Here is a 21,139-nt window from a genome sequence, read left to right as displayed (position 1 = left end):
AGGTGGAGAAGGGGAACCCTCTTACACTGTTGGTGGGAATGCAAGTTGGTGCAGCCACTTTGGAAAACAGTGTGGAGATTCCTTAAGAAATTAAAAATAGAGCTGCCCTATGACCTGGCAATTGCACTACTAGGTATTTATCCCAAAGATACAGATGTAGTGAAAAGAAGGGCCATCTGTACCCCAACGTTCATAGCAGCAATGGCCATAGTCACTAAACTGTGGAAAGAGCCAAGATGCCCTTCAACAGATGAATGGATAAAGAAGATATGGTCCATATATACGATGGAATATTACACTACCATCAGAAAGGATGAATACCCAACTTTTGTATCAACAAGGACAGGACTGGAGGAGATTATGCTGAGGGAAATAAGTCAAGAAGAGAAAGTCAATTATCATTATAGTTTCACTTACTTGTGAAGCATAAGGAATAACATGGAGGACATTAGGAGAAGGAAGGAAAAGTGAATTGGGATAAATTGGAGGGGGAGAAGAAGCATGAGACTGTGGATTCTGAGAAACAAACTGGGTTTTGGAGTTGGGGGGGAATGGGTGAACCTGGTGGTGGGTATTAAGGAGGGCATATATTGCATGGAGCACTGGGTGTGGTGAATAAACAATAAGCCTGGGAACACTGAAAAAATAAAATAAAATTAAGATGTTAAAAAAAAAATAAAGATGTGTGTATCTAAAAAATTATTTAAAGTAAAATAATATTTTTTGTGGAGCAGCATTATTTAAAAAGTATTTGCAAGCTGATCTAAACCATCATTTAAAAAATAATAATCTCATTTGATTCTGTCAATAATTGTACTTTCATCACTCCGGGCTAAGTGGATTTTCCCCTTGTTTCTAACCATAGTACTTGAAGCAGGATGCTTTTGTGGCATTTTAAACCAGGGCATTTGATTTTTCTATGCACTGCTCAGAGGATCAATATAGTACCTGCACCCTGTGCCAGTCTGCAACATGCTGTTGTTCAGTAAATGCCTATGGAAAAAGAGATCCACACCCTGGTACAACCTCTGGGAGCAATGCGTCCCTTCCTCGGGGGAGAAATGGCCTTTCACCCAGAATGGTCTGCTGCTGTGTCTCACAGTCGCTATGCTTGTTCTAAGTACTTTAGTAACTTTCCGCTAACACTTCTCTGCATGTTCGCAGCACAGTGATGAATACAGTTCACCACGATAAGCCCTATTTCAGAAGCTGTCCCTTTCATCACTGGACTAGCTCCTCTCCTTGCACTATCTGCAGTTGCTTGCCTTGATTAAAGGATAGAAGTTTCCTAATAACATTAGCCTAGAAGAACTGCACTCTGAGAACTTTAAGTCTCTCTCTCTTTTTAACTCATGTTCAGCTATATATCGATCTTATAGGCAATCCAAGACTGATTTCTTAGAATTATGCAGAGCCTTGCTTTTCCTTTTGGCATGAATTACCTATTTCTATCTTCAGTCTTCACCAATATGTCTCTTTCTGTTCAGTCCAGCAAGGTTGCGGTTTTAAGTGCAGTAAAGTGGGGATCAGTGTAGGGGGCATTCTTTTCTTCCCCAATGAAAATTTTCCAAAGCTGGGAAACTTAACAGAATTACTGGTATTTCTTTTTATTTTTAAACAAAGAGAAAATTTCTTATATTATGATAAATTTTAATTTCCAGATTTTAAATAATAAGGGGAAATTTCTCAGGTTGTCTGACATCATGAACATACATGGGCTTCTTTTGTATGAAGAAAAGAGTAGAAATGTTCCCAAAATGGGAAAAATACTTGTGCCAAACAGCATTCCAAAGTTGTCAGATTTCTTTTCTTAAGCCCCTTGAAAAGCCAATGCTCTGAAACTTTATTGAAACAAAACCTTAATCAGTTAAACCAAGACTTAGAGGAGCCAGGATTCCTAAAATAGAGTTTGTCACATTATTTTGTGTAGATCAGAGGGTATCTGCTCTCCAAATATGGGAACATGTATTTATGTTTATGTTCATCTGCTGTGCATACATCCTTAGAGGAAGATTATTAAAATACAGATTTCTTCTAAGGCTTTAGTTGATCCTGTAAAGATTAAGTTAGTATGTGACTTAAGGTATTTTACAAAACAGTCACACAGAGTAAATCCTATAATCCTGGGATTTCAAGTGAATAAAGATGCTTCCCGTGTATCCAGGATCTTTATCAAAATGAAATGTTGTTTTTAAGGGCAATATTTTTGCTTTTGCAGAAGCATAATGAGAACAGTGTGGAAGAAATAAGAGTGGTGACCCAAGGTTCTGTAATTGTATTAACCTTATTTTTCAAATAAATTAAGAGAAAGCAAAAAAAAAGATAAAATTAGTAGAGACTGGTGTATTTAAGTGTATTAAGTAGTAGGAAGAGAGAAGATGAGGAAGAGAGGAGGCAGTGCCTAGGAATAGGTCCTGTTCCTCTCATACATTCCGTAATGATTGGCCATAGCTCTGGACCAAGACAGCAGTCCTTCTCAAACATGAAGCCATTGACCTCACTCATTCACAGACTGCCCTCACTGAAGCGGCTGATAAAAGTGTTTAGCATTCAGAGGTTGATAATGCCTTTTTGGTTTTTTTTTTAGAAAAACAGGTAACCAATTAGGTAGAGCTAATTTTTCTCATATGGTTCTGTTACATTATGTCTAAAGAGAGGTAGGTGGGACCATGATGTTGGTCCTTACAGGAGTTCCATGACACCACACTTTATTTCATTAAAAAAACAAAAACAAACAAACAAAAAAACCTAGTTTTAGGGACACCTAAGTGGCTCAGTGGATTAAGCATCTGCCTTCAGCTCAGGTCATGATCCCAGGGTCTTGGGATCGAGTCCCACATCAGGCTCCTTGCTCAGTGGAGAGCCTGCTTCTCCCTCTTCCTCTCTCTCTGCCCACTGCTCCCTCTGCTTGTGTTCTCTCCCTGTCAAATAAATAAATAAAATCCTTGGGAAAAAAAACTGGTTTTAATATTCAGGCGTATGTTCGTCAAAAACTACAGAGACTGATATAAGAAAATATACTCTCCACACAGTGTGGAATCTCTTCTTCTTCTCCTTTATTCTTCCCTATTCTCACCCTTATTGATGGAAGGAGATTCTTTTTTGCATAACACATTGCAGGATTTGCCTGGTGGCTCCTAAAATGACTGTGACCTTGGCATCTGTAGGCATTTGGGCAACAAACCTTTGTTCTAGGTCTGAAGGTCTAACTTCAGAGAAGTATGTGACTCAGGCTGTACAGGCCTGGAGAGGTTGGCAGAGGATCAGTGAGGAACATCTGTATGCCTGAAGCTTTGTGTTCATGAGGCTCATCATACAACCCCAAACTGAGACTGTGTACCTGGCTCAGGTGGGGTGGTCTTTTACACATTTCCAGATAGACTACGTATAGAACTGTTGCATGCTTATGTATTCATGTTTTGCTATATGTATTTTTGGCCTTGAAGGAAGGAAGTTGAGCTTCCACAAGGTCTGATGTGGCACTCCCTCCCTCAGATATTAGCTTCCAGAACTATGCACTGACTTCCTTCTTTTGTCTTTTGTAAATGTGCTTTTGTTTGATCTACTCAAGGCTCTGTGTCTGCTCCTTCCATCAATCCAATCTTATTCCTGATAGTTGTCAGGTGATAGTTGTTCACACATCTGAATTTCTCTAAGAAAGGTAATAAACATTAGCCACAGAGAAGTTGGCTTGTCTTGTTACTCTGCTTTGAAGAATGGGAAGATCCACATTCTTTTCCAGGATAAAATCAGGAATATATCTCCCGAGGTAGGATCATACCAGGAAATAAGTCTCCTGGTCTATAAAAGTTAAGTACAATATGGAGTAGAAACTTTGAGTTATGAAAAAGAAAGTTTGAGTTATGAAAAAGCAGAGGGGAAGCAAGGTCAAAGGGGAGGAAATTCCAGGTGCCCATGAGGGTCTGATTCTGTGAATATATTCTGATAGAAATGGCGAGAGAATAGTTTGCATCATCCTGAAACCCCTTTATGTGTTCATGTTACACTATAGATTATCTTTCTTATAAGTCACTGAAACAGTATTTTTCTTCAAGACATTGGAGATAAAAAATTAAGTTAGAAAATAGTAATCAGGTCTGTGTACTTCACTAGGTTGCTTTTGTTGGGCCAAAATAACTCTTTCAAAGAGTGGAAATTTTCAAGGGCTTTGAAGGGCCATCCATATGCTTCAGAATTCAGATAATCATCCGAATATCAACCTTAGCTTTTACCTTATAAGTAAATGACACTTTTAAAACTGGCAATCTATACTTATTGTGACAGGCTTAGCCAGAATTTGGCTTCATTCTTTACATACATGCTCTCTGTTGGTTTTTTCCCTTTTCACATCATGACTTGTCCAGATATCTGGGACCCATCCAATTTTTTGATGCAATGCAGTACCCAGCTCTAATTTATCACTTGCTTTTCAATATGTTAAATATCCAGCATTTTTGCAGAAACACATATTGCTACTATTGAGATTGTTCTCAATTAGTAGATTCCAGAAGACTAGGGTTGGGTTTTTGCTGAAAAATAGTATTGCTCAAAATATTTAACAGAGCCCAAAATGTGGAGCCCAAAGACTGTCCTCCTACAGTAACTTAGAATTATTGCTTTGCCAGAAGAAATATTTGGGTGGACTTTTAAAGTGTTGACACTTCTCACAAGTCGAGATGATCCCAGAAGAGGTAGGGTATTGCTTTTCAGATTAGTCCTTGAGGTAATTCTCAGAGGTAGTCAACCTGCTGCTCCCTCTCAAATCTATATATAGGAATAGCCTCAATGAAGTGGTGAGCAAATTCTTGATTATTACCAATTTTCTTCTTTTTGTCCAAGGTAACTACTTTACATCATCTGGGTATAAAATTCTCTCTACACACTTTTGAGGGCATGGAAGATAAACTGTATTTGTAAATTGCCAGTTTTCCAGAAATGGATACCAAAGTCAATTCATTTTTGGTTGTTATTGTGTTCAATGCACACCTGCAATGGGGTGCAAAAGAATAAGTATATACTATCCCTAAAAATTCATAGTGTGATGGGAAAGAGTTATGTAAATGAGTTTGGAGTGTCAAAGAAGATAAATTTCTGGAGGAAACTCCATGGATTTTGTGTGTGAATGTATGTGTGCACAGATGTACATACATATACTTTTGTGCTGGGGGTAGGGCTGTTGAAGATAATATGGAAGGGAAGGACTTGAGTTTTGAAGGATGGATGACATTTCACCAGATAAAGTTGAAGGAAAAGTGTTTTTCCAATGAAGAGAGCAGTGTGAGCCAAAGCCAGAAAAGGGATAAGTATGGTTCTATTATATTTTATTTATCCTCATGACCTTGACATAACTGCCTTATTATAAATTGCCACACAGAGATTAAATATCATCATCAAACACACATGAGAATGCTAATGAAATGGAAGTGGCATTAGTTCTTCTAATTTTTATGCTACCTTCAAATCAAATTTCCAAGGGAATTATATGTGAGCTGTCACAACACAAATTTGGAGGAGGTATTAGGACATATACTGTGCTCTCTTGGGCCAGCCCTGGTCCAATGGAGCAGGAAGGAGAGAAGTGAGGTAATATTTATGGAGTATCTTTCCATCAGGTGCTAACTGACAAACGTCCATTTCATGCTCGTAACAATTGATTTTATAGACTTCAGGGCTATGATCCAAAAGGTTAACTTTATTTTTATGTCCTTCCCTCCCACCACCAAAACCCACCAAATACTATCAAGTGGGATAAATTAACTTCATTTGTTCATTTGTTCAAGTGAAGGGTAAATAGAATTTCCCTGAGAAAAAGGACAGATGAGGAATGCTTTGGCCAAAAGAGCAATAAGTGGCCAAGGGATTGGAGAGATGTGATGAGGTCAGATATCTAGGAGCATTTCAGTGCATAACTGACATATTCATTCATTTATCAATTCAGTCATTGCACAAATATTTATTGAGCTCTAACAATGTATAAGACACAGTGCCCCATGGAATCAGGATATAGCAATGACAAAATAAACCAGATCCCTCTTTTCATGGAGCTTACATTCTTAAGGGTAGAGATGCACAAATAAAAACCAAATGAATAAAGAAAAGAAAATATCAGATGGTGGTGATAAATGCTACACAGAGAATTGTAAAAGATTAATCAGTGTATATGGTTGGCAACTTTATATTGAATTGGATGATTGGTTGGCCAAGGAAGGTAGTATTTAAGCTGAGATCCATCTGACAAAAAACAACCCCCCCAACCCATATAGCTATGTCTAAGTCAAGATAAATAGAATTCTGGGTGCAATGTCTCTGAACTAAGAATCAGATTGATGTGCTCAAGGAACATTGAGAGGGCCAGGGTAGTTGAAACATGGTGGAACATGGAGCTGATGCCAGATGAATAGGCAGGGGCAAGATCATTTATAGCTCTGAGAGAAGTTTGGATTTTATCCTGAGGATAATGGTAGCCATTGAAAAGTTTTAAATCAGAAATGATCTGATATAATGTATAACGAAAATTTTTAAATACCTCTCTGCTGTGCTAAGAATGAGCCTAGAGGCTCAAGAATGGAATCAAGACCCCCTGGAGAACATTGTCGTATGAAAGAGTATTATCTTGGACCTACATGATTGCTTAGGAGGTTGTGAGAAGAGGATGGTTCAGAGTTGAATCATTTATGCAATAAAGACATAGGCAAAAACCTGCAAGACATGGTGATATAAAAAGTGACAAGTTGCCAAGCATTTGGAACACAAACATTTATGCAGTGAGATATTTCTTGTTTCCTAGCAAAGAGCTGCTTCTTTTATTCTTTCTTTCTTTTTTACTTCTACCATTTCAAAGACATTGATAGTCTTTGAAGTTTTTAAAAGGGACTCATAAAATTGAAAGTTTTCTTTGATGGTAACAATGTGCAAATAATAACTGAAAACTGAGCTCACCTTCATAGATAACAGAGTTTCATCTAGATCCATGCTAAAGGAAAATTGTGTAAGAGCCAATTTCTCCATGATATACCACAAAATATTAGAAGAAATGTAAGCAACTCTGAGTGTTTTATAGACTGTATAATGTCATTTGACAGAGATATAGCTTCAGTTTTCCTCTGATGCTATCCCAAAGCCACAGAGCATTCAGACAATTGCAAGACACATACAGCAATGGAAGTAAATCAACAGAAATCTAAACCTCATTGGATTTTCTTTGAAATCTTCCATTTTAAGCAAATGTAAGCTTCATATAAATCAAGACAGCTTTTATAACAATACATGCTTTCCTTTGTCACTATCAATTAAACATTTTTTTAGACTTTAAAACATGAAGATGATGGTGTCTGCTTTTTACCTGTGTACAGTAGGATTTGATGTCATCTTATAAACTTTGTAGTGGAATAATACCTAATTCCGACTTTCACAATTTTTTTTTGTGAAGACACTTTTGATTTCCTGATTCATATTTGTTCCTCCTACTGGCTTGTTGTCAAAAATTTATACCCTTGGGTGAGTTGGTAAAAAGAATTTCCTCCATTACAATTAGCTGAAAGTCAGGGCACTCAGAAAATAGGAACTTAAAAATGAAGGAGGGAATAATTTGGAGGGTACTTTAAGGAAGATTCTCTGAAAGGATAAACATGGACAACAGGTAGTTACTGGGTACATGTTGGAGAAATCTCAGAGGGCAGGATCAAAAAGGAAGGGGATGGCATCACCTCCATAGTAAAAGGGCAACAAACCAGAGGCAGGAATTTGTAGTATAAATAATATGAGTGGTTGAGTCTTACCTATCTCAATTACTGATGGGAGGTTGGAGGGAGTGTTCTATGCAAGAGAGTTTCTGGTAAAGAATTAATATGAGCATTAGGTTACTTTTATTTTTGAGAAGCTGCCAGGAAGAGAAGAGAATGTTTACATAGGTGCCTCACTAGAGTCTGAGGACTACTATTCTAGAGAAAGCATAAATACCATCACCCAGTTCAGTACAGAGTAGGAGAATCTCTGACATCAACATGGACTCAGGGACACAACTGGACCACAGTATGCAAGGGATAAACATTTACCTCAATCTAGACTATTAGACATACCCTGTTTTAAAGTCACAAGATTATAAAATACATAAAGAGAGAGGAAAGAGTGAGAGAGGAAGAGAGAAGAGCACTATAAAGAGATAAAAATGAGAAAATCTAGATTCAGAGATGACTCAGATATTGCAATTATCAGACATTTTAAAATAAGTATGATTAATATATTAAACACTCAAATATGAACAAGGCAGAAACATGCTATAGCAGATTGGGAATTTTAACAAAGAGGTGGAAAGTAGAAGAAAGAGTCAAATGGGAAGGCTAGAAATTTAAAAAATATGATGAATAACGCCTTCAGCAAGTCTATTAGTAGCCTCATACAGCTGAGATGAGAATTAGCAAATTTAAAGAAATTACTAAACTGAAATTCAAAGAAAAAAGTGAAATAAGTAAAAACAGAGCATCTAATAGTGTGGGGTAATATCAAACAATCTAACAGAGGTGTACTTGGACTCTCTAAAGATGGAAAGAGAGAGAATGGCCATAATAATATACAAAGATATAATGGTTGATAACTTTCTAGAATAACAAAAGACATCAAATTCCAGATCCAAGAATATAAGAGAAACATACTCAGGACAACCAAAGATAAAGAGAACTCTTGAAAATAGCCAAAATTAAAAAAAAATACATTATATAAGAAGAACAATAAAAACAATTACAGCAGACTTCCTTCAGAAACTCTGCAAGCCAGAAGACAATGAATTAACATCTTTAAAATATTGAACAAAAACAAAATAAAAACAAAATCCTGTAAACCCCAAATTATATACTCAGCAAAAATATCTTGTCTTTTTCATGATGTCACCACTCCTGCATGGACAGATTTTGAAAACTTTCCTCACTGTCCCAGTAAATTTTGACCACTGCCTTCTCTGGATATCTATAGCTCTGATCATCAAATCCCATATTAGGTGTCTGATTCTTCCCTGTCATATCCATTCTCTAGGAATCACATGTGTGTCCAGAAAGTTGACAGTTTTTAGGAGGAAAGAAAATTCTGTTGCACCATCCTCTCCCTAGCTCAGTGATGGATTTACGGTAGGAGAGTGATATGTTTAACTCAAGCTTCTTGGTTGGTTACTTTTGGTCAGGAGATGGTACGCTTTTTCCTGTAATAATCCAAGGGGCAAGGCTCTATAGATAGGCAAAGTGGAAAAAGAAAGGCCAGGGAAGGCAGTTACCTTATTTCAATGGCAGGCATTGCTCTTCATTTTCTTACAAGCAGAATCTCTCCCTCCTCCCTACCCCACTTCTTTCCTTCTACCTCCAAAAGGTATGCTTTTTTTCAGTGGCTTCTCTGATAAACTGTTTGGTGATAGAAGAGCAAGAAACTTCTCTTACTGCTTCCACCCCTCAACACTGATAATTCCAGAACTGCCTTTCTTAGAGCAAGGGGATGAGGCCAGTCAGCCACAGAAAGTTTTGTTTTGTTGAATGGAGAAGCCAAGTAGAGGATTGCATATGAAAATAGGGGTGGACTCAAGGGGAGCTGCAGGGGAAGGCGGAGAGGAGACATGAGGGTTCTCACAGTGGGGGAAGAACTTTAGCAGAAATGAGATTAGAGATCTAAGGAGAATTTGAAAGTTTTACTGAGATGTGTAAGTAACTCTGTATCCCCTGACATTGCTAACACTTTGGGAATTGGATTTATTAGGATGGGAGGGAAGAGGGTAATATTGCAAAATACTGACTCTGGCCCTAAAGAGGGTTTGGATAGAATGGGTGGCAACCAAAGGAAGCCTAGCCCTCACCAATTAATTAACATTGCCATAGTGAAAAAACATCTGCGATTCTGAGTTTTGCCAACACCTTCCTGGACATTGCAGAAAAACAGCACTTAAAAAAATCATTTAATTTTTTAAATGGGCAGGTGTAAACCTTGTTTTAGCAGTCCAGTAGGAATTACATTTTAAGCCTGGGAGCAGATATGCATGCTAAATTTTGCTTCTCAAAATAGAAAATATGAACAGACCTGAAATGATTACTTTAGTAGTGAAATTGCTGGGTATAATAAATCAAGAGGTCTCTGCAAATACAGATAGTCTCTAAATGCAATGTACTTTAAATATAGACAACAAATAACTTGACTGAGGGACCACAGCTGCATTTGAATATATGCTCAGAAGCCTGTGTTTTCTTTTCCACCATCTTTCTTTAATAGTCACTTTCCTTCCACAAGAGCTAACCTGCTTGCGCACATTAGGGCTGCTTCTCTCCAGGCATGAGTCTTTTACTCCAGGCCAGCAAAGCTAGCCAGTAAGCAGTTCTCTACATTAGCTTTGGTTGCTACTAACTAAATAAGGTTATACTTGGGCTCATTATGAGAAGATTCTAAGTTCACATCCAGAGATACTTCTGCCAAGATGCAGCCAGTCAGCCCACCTGGCAGGACTCTGCTCTGCTGTAGCAGAGAAGCCCTTACCCAGATACTGCTACATAATAACTGCTACGTAAATAACTGCTTGAGTCAATAGCTGATTTAGAAGGTATTTTCTAGACTTTCTTGTACAATGTTAAGATGGTTCTGTGCATAATTATCTGAGGCTATTTCCAAGTGAGTGGCTAGAAATTGTGGTTGAGTCTTTCCAAAGATGACCATATAATTCCTTTTGTCCTACATGCAATTTTATAGCGTGGCTTTGCTCTCTTCCATCAAGAGATGGAATTTATTTTCTTTCCCTTAAGTCTTCCTGGATTTAGTGACTCACTTTGAATAACAGAATGGGGCAGAAATGACATTCTGGGAATTCTAGACCTAGGCCTTGAGAGACTTTGCAGTTTTTTTTTTTTTTTTTTTTTTTACCCTCTTGGAGCCCAGAGCAACCATTTAAAGAAGTCTGCTTGAAGAGGGAGGCCATGTCAAAACAATCCCTTGATGATATGAGATTATAAAGAGAAGTGGAGCCTTGCCCTGGCCATTGCAGCCACCCCAGCAAAGCACCTACTAGGAGGCATTGCTATGAAGGCACGTTGGGCTCTCCTGCTCATCTGAGCTGCTCCAGACCTCTTGGGAAGCACAGCCAGTTCCCCATTGTAGAATCATGAGCATATAAATGCTTTCTGTTGTTGCCAGCTACACATTTTTGAAGTGGCTTCTTATATAACAGTAAAAAACCGATACTGAAGTAAACTAGCATTAATAATAACGCTAATGACGATGACAGTGATGATGGTGGTGATGGTGGTAGTAGTTAACATTCATAGAGTACCTTATACTGTCAGCAGCTAGACCCCAAAACCTGATCTTTATAGCCTACCTGCTTGTACTCACCCACCTTTGTCCCACATTTTTCCTTAAGCTCTTGTTTCCAGCTTATCTCTTAACTCAGGCAAATGGAAAGCAAAGCCACCCATGAGCAGTAGTGACTGCTCAGACAAGCCAGACCCATTTGAGCTAATCCCCTGACTCGTACCTGTGCAGATGGACCATGGAGGGACCTGTAGAATGGCCAATGATGACTTTTATCTCATTACAATACTAAAATCTCCACCCAAGGAGGAGCTGCAGCTTCAGATACATAACATACAATGTGCGCTAGACATATTTCCTTAAGACACATGCGCAACCTTATGCCCCCCTCTATGTACAATGGCAAAGCTTCCCTACCTAAATATTCATCCTAACCCTAAATAAAAGGGACCCATCCCCTCTTGCTCAAGGACTCACAGCTTTGGAAGCTATCTCCTGTGATGTCATTATTTGTTGCTAACAAAGTTTTCTCTTTGCGACAACTTAACCTGGTGCTGATCCTGACTCACCAAGGAATGAATTCATGTTGGTTGGGTTACAATACATGCTACTGAAGAGGAAAATTACCCAGATCAGGCCCAGGGCAGGAGGCCCAGAAGATGGAAAATTATTAACAATGAGCTAGAGATAACCAGAGGCCCTATTGGGAGCCAGAGATAACCAGCCATTTCTGCTTCCATAAACAGGCTTCCCGCCACCACAGGCTCCCTGCACTTCTGTTCCCACCTAAAGCAGCCCCTGCTCCCTCAGTTTAAACCCATCTACCATCAGTCAGTATAGCCCTGGGAACCTGCCTGCCTGCAGTCCCCTCTAAAAGCCCTATAACCCCATTGCCTGGGACCCAGAACTTCGAGCACAAGCTCATCTGGGTTCATTGGCATAAAATAAATCTGAGTTCTCCTACTTCTTCAAGCATCACTTGGTCTCTTGCTGGTCTGATTATTTTCCTGAACACTATCACTCTTCTAAATACTCTGCTTCAATTACTAATTTAATTTAATCAGACCCCAGACAACCCTATGAACTGGGTAATATTGACTTATATGCATTGCACAAGATGAGAAACCTGATGCACAAATTGGTTACAAAGTAAGTAGTAGAAATGGGACTGACTCTGAACATATCTTAGGTGTTCTTAGGGGCTAGACACTGTCTCTGTTTCTTTCCATACATTATCCCTTTTGAGTCTCATGACAACCTGATTTATGACATAGGTATTCCTCTATTTTACAGATGAGTGAACTAGGACTTGGAATCTGGTAATTGAGAGCACCAGCTTTTAAATCCAGTGTAGCTGACTTCAAAGTCCAGTCTCTTTTTACTCTATAAGGTGGAGCCACTCCACAAACATTCATTTGGTTATTTAAAGTCATGACCAGAATGTTTTCTTGAAAACCTTTATGAAAGTTAAATATGTAACAAGCCGAGGATGTCCACTCTCCCTACACCTGTGCAACATTGTCTTATAGGTCTTGGCAGTGGGCAAGAAATAGAAGTAACACAGATTACAAAGGAAGAAATAAAAACTTTCCTGATATGATTTCCTGTATAAAAAAATTCCCAAATAATCTGAAAAATAAGCCAATAGAATAAGTGAATTTAACAAGGGTACAGTATCATTATATAAAAATCAATCATATTGTCATACATTACCCATAAAAAATTAGAAATTAAAATTAAGAAGTATCAGTTACAATAGCACTAAAAAGATGACATATTTACGTATAAATCTAGCAAAATATATGCTATAACTGTGTACAAAACTAAAAACACTGATGAAAAAAATCAAAGACTTGAGAGATATATCATGTTCATGGATTGGAAGACTCAATATTGTTAACATATCAATTCTCTTCAAATTGATGTATACATTACTTGCAATTCCAATCAAAACTTTAGAAGGATTAAAAAAATCTTTTATTGAGGTGAAATTCACATAACATAATTAACCATTTTAAAGTGAACAGTTCAATGAGATTTAGTATACTCACAGTTCTGTGCAACCATCACCTCTATCTAGTTACAAAACATTTTCATTATCTCCAAAGAAGACCGTTTATCTGTTAAGCAATCACTCCCTTTTCCCCCACCTTTTTCTCAGCCCCTGACAACCACCAATCTGCTTTCTGTCTCTGTGGACTTGCCTATTCTAGACATTTGTATAAGTGGAATCATATAATATATGGTCTTTTATATCTGCTTTTTTTCACTTAGCATGTTTTCAAGGTTCATCCACATTGTAGCATGTATCAGAACTTCATTTCTTTTATGGCTGAACAATATTCCATTGAATGGATAGGTCATATTTTGTTAATTCATTTGTCGATTGATAGGCATTTGGGCTGTTTCCACATCTTGGCCGTTATGAAAAGTGCTGCACCATATGTGCATATGTGGACTTGAGTCCCTGTTTTCAGTCGTTTTGGGTCAGATGGGTTTTTCAGGCTTTCAATGCACCTTCCACAGTTTTTCTGTTCCCTTCATGTTTTACTTCTCTTTGTCCTTCTGTTTAATAGACCTGGACCTAGGACCATGGGAAGTTGGTTCTGCTACAGAGTTCTCATTACAAGTGCTATGGGGGATGATGTTTTCTTTATAAATATCTTGACCAATGAGGATTATTGACTACCAATACCAGCAACAGACTCTAGCTAATTTAAGGAGAAATAATTCAATGAGATAATCTTGTACCTCACAGAATTCACAGGAATCTGGGCCATCAACCTTAAGAATGTGTGGGAACTGGGGAAGAGTGGGCATATAGGGACAACCCAGCACACCTTAGGAAGAGCTAGGTCAGTAGGCAGCCCTTAGCCTCCAGACTTTGGACAGTGGATACAGCTATCACTGAGGTGAAGCACACTGTTTAGCTCCCTGCAGACACACACAGACATATATAGAAAGACACACATGTGCACACACATACCCAGTACTCTCATGTGCAGAGGCAGAGCTCTCCAAGTCAGCCTGAGTTATAGCTATTTGGAAAGTCCAATAGAAGGCTTGAGAATAGCTCTATCCTCTGGTCCCGTGTTGGTTGGAAAAGATCCCTTCTCATAGAATCATTTTTCTGTGATTTTTCTTAAAGACCAGTTCTGTCTCCTTGTTTGGTAGAACACAGGATGCCTTCTTGAATAAACTGAAGTAGTGCTGCTCAAACTATCAGTTTTAACAGATCAGTGTTGCTTTTTTTCTAATTTGTTTTTGGTTTCTTTCTGGAGGCTATAAGAAGAATCTTCCAGTTCATACATTTTTTTTTGTTTTTTCGTTTTTATTGATTGAAATATAACTGACATATAATGTATAAAATCAGGGTGTACAATTTAAGGTTTGATACATTTATATATTGCAATATTTTTAATTTAAATTCAATTAGGCAATATATAGTACATATTTAATTTTAGATGTAGTATTCAATAATTTATCAGTTGCATGTAACACCCAGTGCTCATCACATCATGAGCTCTCTTTAATGCCTACTGTGGCTTTAGTTAGCACCTCTATCATGTCACATAATTATAATTTCTTTTTGTGATGAGAACAATTAAGATCGAGGGTTTTTTTTTTTTTTAGCAAATTTGAAGTTTATAATATAGTATTGTTGCTTATAATCACTATGCATTAGATGTCCGGAATTATTTATTTACCAGTTGTGAGTTTGTACCCTTAAACATCTCTCTGGTCTTCCCACCCCCAGGCCCTGGTAACCACCATTCTATTTTCTGTTTTTACAACTTGGGCCTTTTTAGATTTTCATAGAAGTGATATCATACAGTATTTGTCGTTGTCTGACTTACCTCACTTATCATATTGGCCTCAAGATCCACCCATGTTGTAGCAAATGGCAGGATTTCCTTCTTCTTCATGGATGAATAATATTCCATTGTGTGTATGCATGTGTGTGTGTGCATGCACATGTGTGTAAGTTTGTGTGTGTATGTTTATGTGTATTACATCTTCTTTATCCATTCATACATTGTCAGATATTTAGGTTGTTTCCATTATCTTGGCTATTGTGAATAATACTGCAATGCCAGTAAGATCTTTTTTTTTTTTTGTAGAAATCAACAAATTGATTCTAAAATTTGTATGAGAAGGAAAAGAAAGTAGAATATTTAAAATGATTTTGCGAAAAGGACAAACAGAAGACTCCCATTATCATATTTCAAGACTTACTGAAAAGCTACAATAATCAAAATAGTGTGGGATGACTAAAATATGTATGTATAAGTCAACCATATATAATAGAGTCCAGAATATGACCTGTATATGGTTAACTGATTTTAAACAAGGCAATTTGAAGGAGATGGTTATATGACACTCCACAAAGAATATATCCAAACAGTTAGCAAACATATGTAAATGTGTTTGTTCATTTTCATTAATCATCAAGGAAATAGGATACCATTGTTCAACCTTCCAAAAGGCTAGAATTAGAGACTAAAAATTATAATTGTCAATGAAGATATTAAGCAACTGGAACTCTTATATACTCTTGCTGAGAGCATATACTCATCAATACTCTTAATACTTAAATATACTTAATACTTAAATACTCTTAATACTTAAATACTCTTGCTAAGAGCATGAACTCTTAAATATTCTTGCTGAGAGCATACAACTATTTTGGAGAGCTGTTTGTTTCTACTAAAACTAAACATTTGCATACGCCATGAAACATTCTACTTCTAGAAGTATCTCAAAAGAAATACATGTCTTGGTTGGGAGAGCTAATATGGTGGCATAGTGAGAGGGCTCTACGCTTGCCTCATCCCTTGAACAAAGCTAGATAACTATCAAACCATTCTGAAGACCCAAGAAATCAACCTGAGAACTGATAGAACAAACCGTACAACTAGGGGGAGAGAAGAGATCACATCGAGGAAGGTAGGAATTACAGAGACCTGGTTTGGGGGAGAAACAGATCACAGGTGCTGCAGAGGGGAGAGGGCCATAGTCATGGAGAAAGGTGAGAGAGAGTGGAGCATATAGGGATACACACAAGGAGAACATTTCCCCAAAGCCACTGGCTGGGAAAATGAGAGGGGCTGATTTTCCTGAGTTTTTGCAACCAGTGGGACTCAAAGACTGGGGTTTTAATGGTTGGTGGGCTTGACTGAGATAGAGACCTGAGGGTGCTGCCCTACTTCTGGAGAGAAGGTAGGCAAACAACTCTGGGGCAGACTAGGTGATCTGAGGATCACCTAAGATGCACAGGGGAGAGACTGTTCACTCTTCTTGGAGCACATTTGCAAGAGGTGGCATTCACAGTTGCCTCTCTGGGAACAAAAGAGCCAGTGGGAGCTATTTCCCTCCCCTGCCTCTCAGCATAGGTGCAGAGACACTTGCCGAGGACAGCTAATCTGGACACTGGCTGTTCAGCCTGCTTTGCTCCAAGTCCCATGCCCCTGCACTCTGGCATGACTGCCCTTCTTGGTCAAACCTGCATCCATTCCTCCCACAGAAGACCAGGGCTCTGCCACAGCATATCCCTAAAAGTTGGAGTTTTAAAAGTCAGCAGATTGGCTCGGACAGAGCCCAAAGTGCACTGTGCTGTTCCAGGCAGGCAACAACCTGGAGACAGTGTGAAAACAGCGATCTGAAAAATGGGATGCACAAGGGGGAAATTATTTGCTCTTCTAGGGGTCTGTCCTTGATAGCAGCAAGCAGAACGACCCCTCTCAGGGGACAAAGGAGCAGGCTAACACTGTTTCCCTCCCCTACCCCTCAGCATAATCCAACTTCAGTAAACAACACAGTACCAATACTGGCTGCCTAACTTGCTTACACCAAGTCCTGCTGCCCTGTGCTCTGCTGGGACTGCTTTTTTTGGGGTAAGTGTGCCCAAGGACCAGCCCAGAAGGCCTCTTCCCCAGAAGACTAGCACAAATCCCTGCATGCACCCATGTCTGACCCTATGGAAACAGTATGGAATTTCCTCAAAATGTTAAAAATAGAACTACACTATGATCTAGTAATGGCCCTACTAGGTATTTACCCAAAAGATACAAAAATACTGATTCAAGAGGATACATGCACCCCAATTTTTAAAGCAGCATTATCATGGAAAGAGCTCAAATGTCCATTGACTGGTAAATGGATAAAGATGTGATATATATGTACACTGGAATATTACTCAGCCATAAAGAGAATGAAATCTTGCCCTTTACAGTGATATGAATGGAGCTAGAGAGTATTAAGCTAAGTGAAATAAGTCAGTCAGAGAAAGACAAATACAGTATGATTTCACTCATATATGGGATTTAAGGAACAAAACAAATGAGCAAAAGGAAAAAAAAAAACAGAGAGGCAGACCAAGAAACTGACTCTTAACTGTAGAGAACAATCTGATGGTCACTGGAGAGGAGGTGGGTGGGGAGGCTAGTGGTGGGATGTGTTACACAGGTGATGAAAATTAAGGAGGGCTCTTGTGATGAGCACTGGATGTTGTGTGTAAGTGATGAATCACTAAATTCTACATTGGAAACTAACACTGCACTGTAACGTTAACTAACTGGAATTTAAGTAAAAACTTGGATGAAAAAAAAAGTAATGCATGCTTCAGAGCCCTGAAATACATGTTTAAGAATATTCATAACAGTATTATAAGTTATAGCCCAAGGCAGGAAGTGCTCCAAATGACCATTAGTAGAATGGATAAATAAATTAGAATATTATTACACAGAATACTATATAATAATGAAAAAGAACAAACCACTGCTACATACAATGTCATGAATGAATTTCACAAATGTAATGTTGTTGTTTTAAAGTTCATTTATTTACTTATCTCTCCACCCAGTATGGAGCTCAAACCCATGACCAGGAGATCAAGAGTCACATGTTCCCCCAACTGAGCCAGTCAGGCATGCTGGGAAAAGTTTTCAATTAGCAATAATCATTCCTCAGATAAACCTCCCTGGCTGTGATACTGGCAGTGAGCAAAGCTACAAATGTAACATTGTTGAAGTCAGATGTAAAAGTATATACACTATATGATTCTATTTACATAATGTTCAAAACAGGGAAAGTGTTATATTTGAAATCATATACTTGGTTACATTTAGGAGGAGAGAGGAATGATTGGCATGGGGTACAAGGAGAGACTTCTGAGGTGCTAGTAAATAGTTCATTTTTTAACCTGTGTGGTCGCTATGTTCACTTTGTGAAAATTCTTCAGGTTGTGTGGTTTTAATCTGAGTGCTTTTCTTTATGTAAATCTTTCTTTAATAAGAAATTTATTTAAAAATACATATGAATGTATATGTTTGGTTTTGCCTTTTTTGATCTTAAAGTGGAATCAAACTGCACATATTCTTAAATGATTTGCTTTTTTCATTTAATGTTTTTATTCTGGAATTATACATCATTTGTATATTTATTTTATATGTTTACATAGGTAACTAAAGTTAGATCACTAGATCTCTATATGATCATTACTATGTTTGAGGAAAATCACTCTTGCTGTTATTTGGGGAACAGATCTGAGAGGGAAAAACTAGCAACAAGGAAACAGGTTAGAAGATGACTGCCCAAATTTTGGACAAATTAAGGTGACCTGATCAAAGGCAGTGGAAAGAACAATGACAATGGGGCCTGAGGTTTAAGAAATGTTCTTGTAACATTCCCATAAGAGCCAGCAAACTAATTGGATATTGGAGGTAGTAGAAAGTAAAAGCTCTAAGATAATTTCCATGCTTTTTACATGAGTGATAGGCTGGTATTTCAACCCTAGCTACACATCCGAATCACTTAGAGGGCTTTTTAAAAATAATAAGACTGTACTTTCCCCTTCAATAAAAAACTAAATTAAATTAGAATACCTGAGAGTGGGGCCCATGGTTTGGTACTTTTTCAATATTCCAGGCAATTTCATTCTGTGGCTTGGCTAAGCACTTTAACACTAGACTTTAAATCTCTTATGGACTGGGAACATCTAATTTGTTACTGAGTCCTCAGAATCTGGCATATGTTTGATTTTCAGTGTATGTTTAACAGAATTAATAGATGAGTGAAGGATTATAGGAAAGAGGAACAAGTTCTGGGCAGAATAGTTTCTGGACATCTTGAATTGGAGATGCTGTAATGTGTCCATGAGGTGACATGAGGTGGACATATAAGAGCGTGAGGCTCTAACTCCAGAGAAAACTTGGGGTTGAAATGTAAACTTAGGAAACAGGGAAAAATAGGTGGTTGTTTGAGACATGGATATAGATATAAATATGGCTCCAGAGGACTACAGAGTTTGAGAAACAAAAGGAAGAGGCAATCTAGAGGAACAGATAAATGAATAATCCGGCCCCTCAGTTAGTGACCATAATCTTGGTCCAGGAATTGCATTGTTTCCTCTACTCCCCTCCTGCTAAGGTCTAGGACCCCAGTTTCTACTAACAAACATTCTAGATGCAGCTTCCTACTGCCTGATTGTGAGCCCTTTGACTTTCTGTACTTCAGATCCCCGGTAGTTGCCTTACTCCCATGATTGTGTCTAATTCCAGTTCCCTGGCTTCCTAAGTCTTTAGTGTTCAGCTGCAGTTATTTTGTTGTTGTTAACTCATAATACAGAACATGATGGTTATAATAGAGAGAAAGATTTTTGAGGTTTTTAAAGCTCTACAGTTTTTTTTTAATGAATATGCATATATCTTCTCTTTGGTAAAAAATTTGGTTAATGAAAACATTATTTAGATCATTTTAATCTGCAATCATCATTAAAACCATAAATGTGTATATTTTATTATCTTGGAGAATTAAAGGGTGAAAACACCCCACTTATATATAAGAACATTACCACTTTCAAGTGTGTTCACTAGTTTCTTGCTCCATCACAAATATCTCTTTATTTATAGTCTGAAATAATCACCACTAGTTGGGTGCAAACAGCTTTCTATTTATGCCATTAAAAATAATGGTGCATGAAAATGTCTCAAATTTAAATGTTATAAGGCTTAGTTTTAAGTTTATATCAAGGAACCAGACATAGTGAATTCTTATATATAAACTGGTCTGATTATGTCAGAAAATATTTCTAGGCAACAATTCATCTTACTAATATGTAATCAAGAAACAGCATTTGTTAGCTCCTTGGTATTTTGTTTTGGTGATTGTTGCATTAAAAAAAATACCTATTTTTGTTTTATCTTGAGAGTCTGCCGAATAAATACTTTGAGTTTAATACTTTGTTGACCACTTGTTATGCTGGGAATATTGAGATAAATAGCCCATGTTTTTAAGAATAGTATGATGCTTCAGTCAGGCTTCCACTAGAGAAGCAGGATCAATGGGACACACACACATCTATCTATATCTACTTCTGTTTATATAGGAAGGAATATATCATAAATTTTTGATCTTATGCAATTACAGGAGCTAAAGAGTCCTTGGAGGCTATTTCTTCTATATCTAGAGCTGCATCCCAGAGACTGCAGCAGTCAAACAGGCATTTGGGAAGGGCAGATGGATGTGAAGTGGGGGAAGCAAGGAACAAATGACTAACCTACAAAGATGAACTGGAACTTGTCAGTATCTCTCTGTTTTTACGCCTAGAGGGCAGGGTGTCTTGCAGGTGAAGTTGGGGCTCTCTCATAGGGCTTAACAAGCTCAGGAGTCAGAGAAGCTGAAGAAGGAGCCAGGAGGTGGTGTGGCAGCTGCTGGCTTCCCTAAAGCCTGCACCACCCAGAGGAGCCTACAGATAAGCAGCCGTGGGAGATGCAGCCGTGTCTCATTCCTGCGCTGAGCTTCCAGGTGTACAAAGTGAAGATGGCTGTTGTTCCATCTCCACATTTCAAGTCTTCCCTAATGCCTCTTG

This window comes from Enhydra lutris, unplaced genomic scaffold, assembly GCF_002288905.1.
Source record: "Enhydra lutris kenyoni isolate GAN:26980312 unplaced genomic scaffold, ASM228890v2 scaffoldscaffold63, whole genome shotgun sequence".
Classification (NCBI taxonomy): Eukaryota; Metazoa; Chordata; class Mammalia; order Carnivora; family Mustelidae; genus Enhydra; species Enhydra lutris.
The sequence above is the reverse complement of the archived record's forward strand: the minus strand, read 5'-3'. Positions refer to the sequence as shown.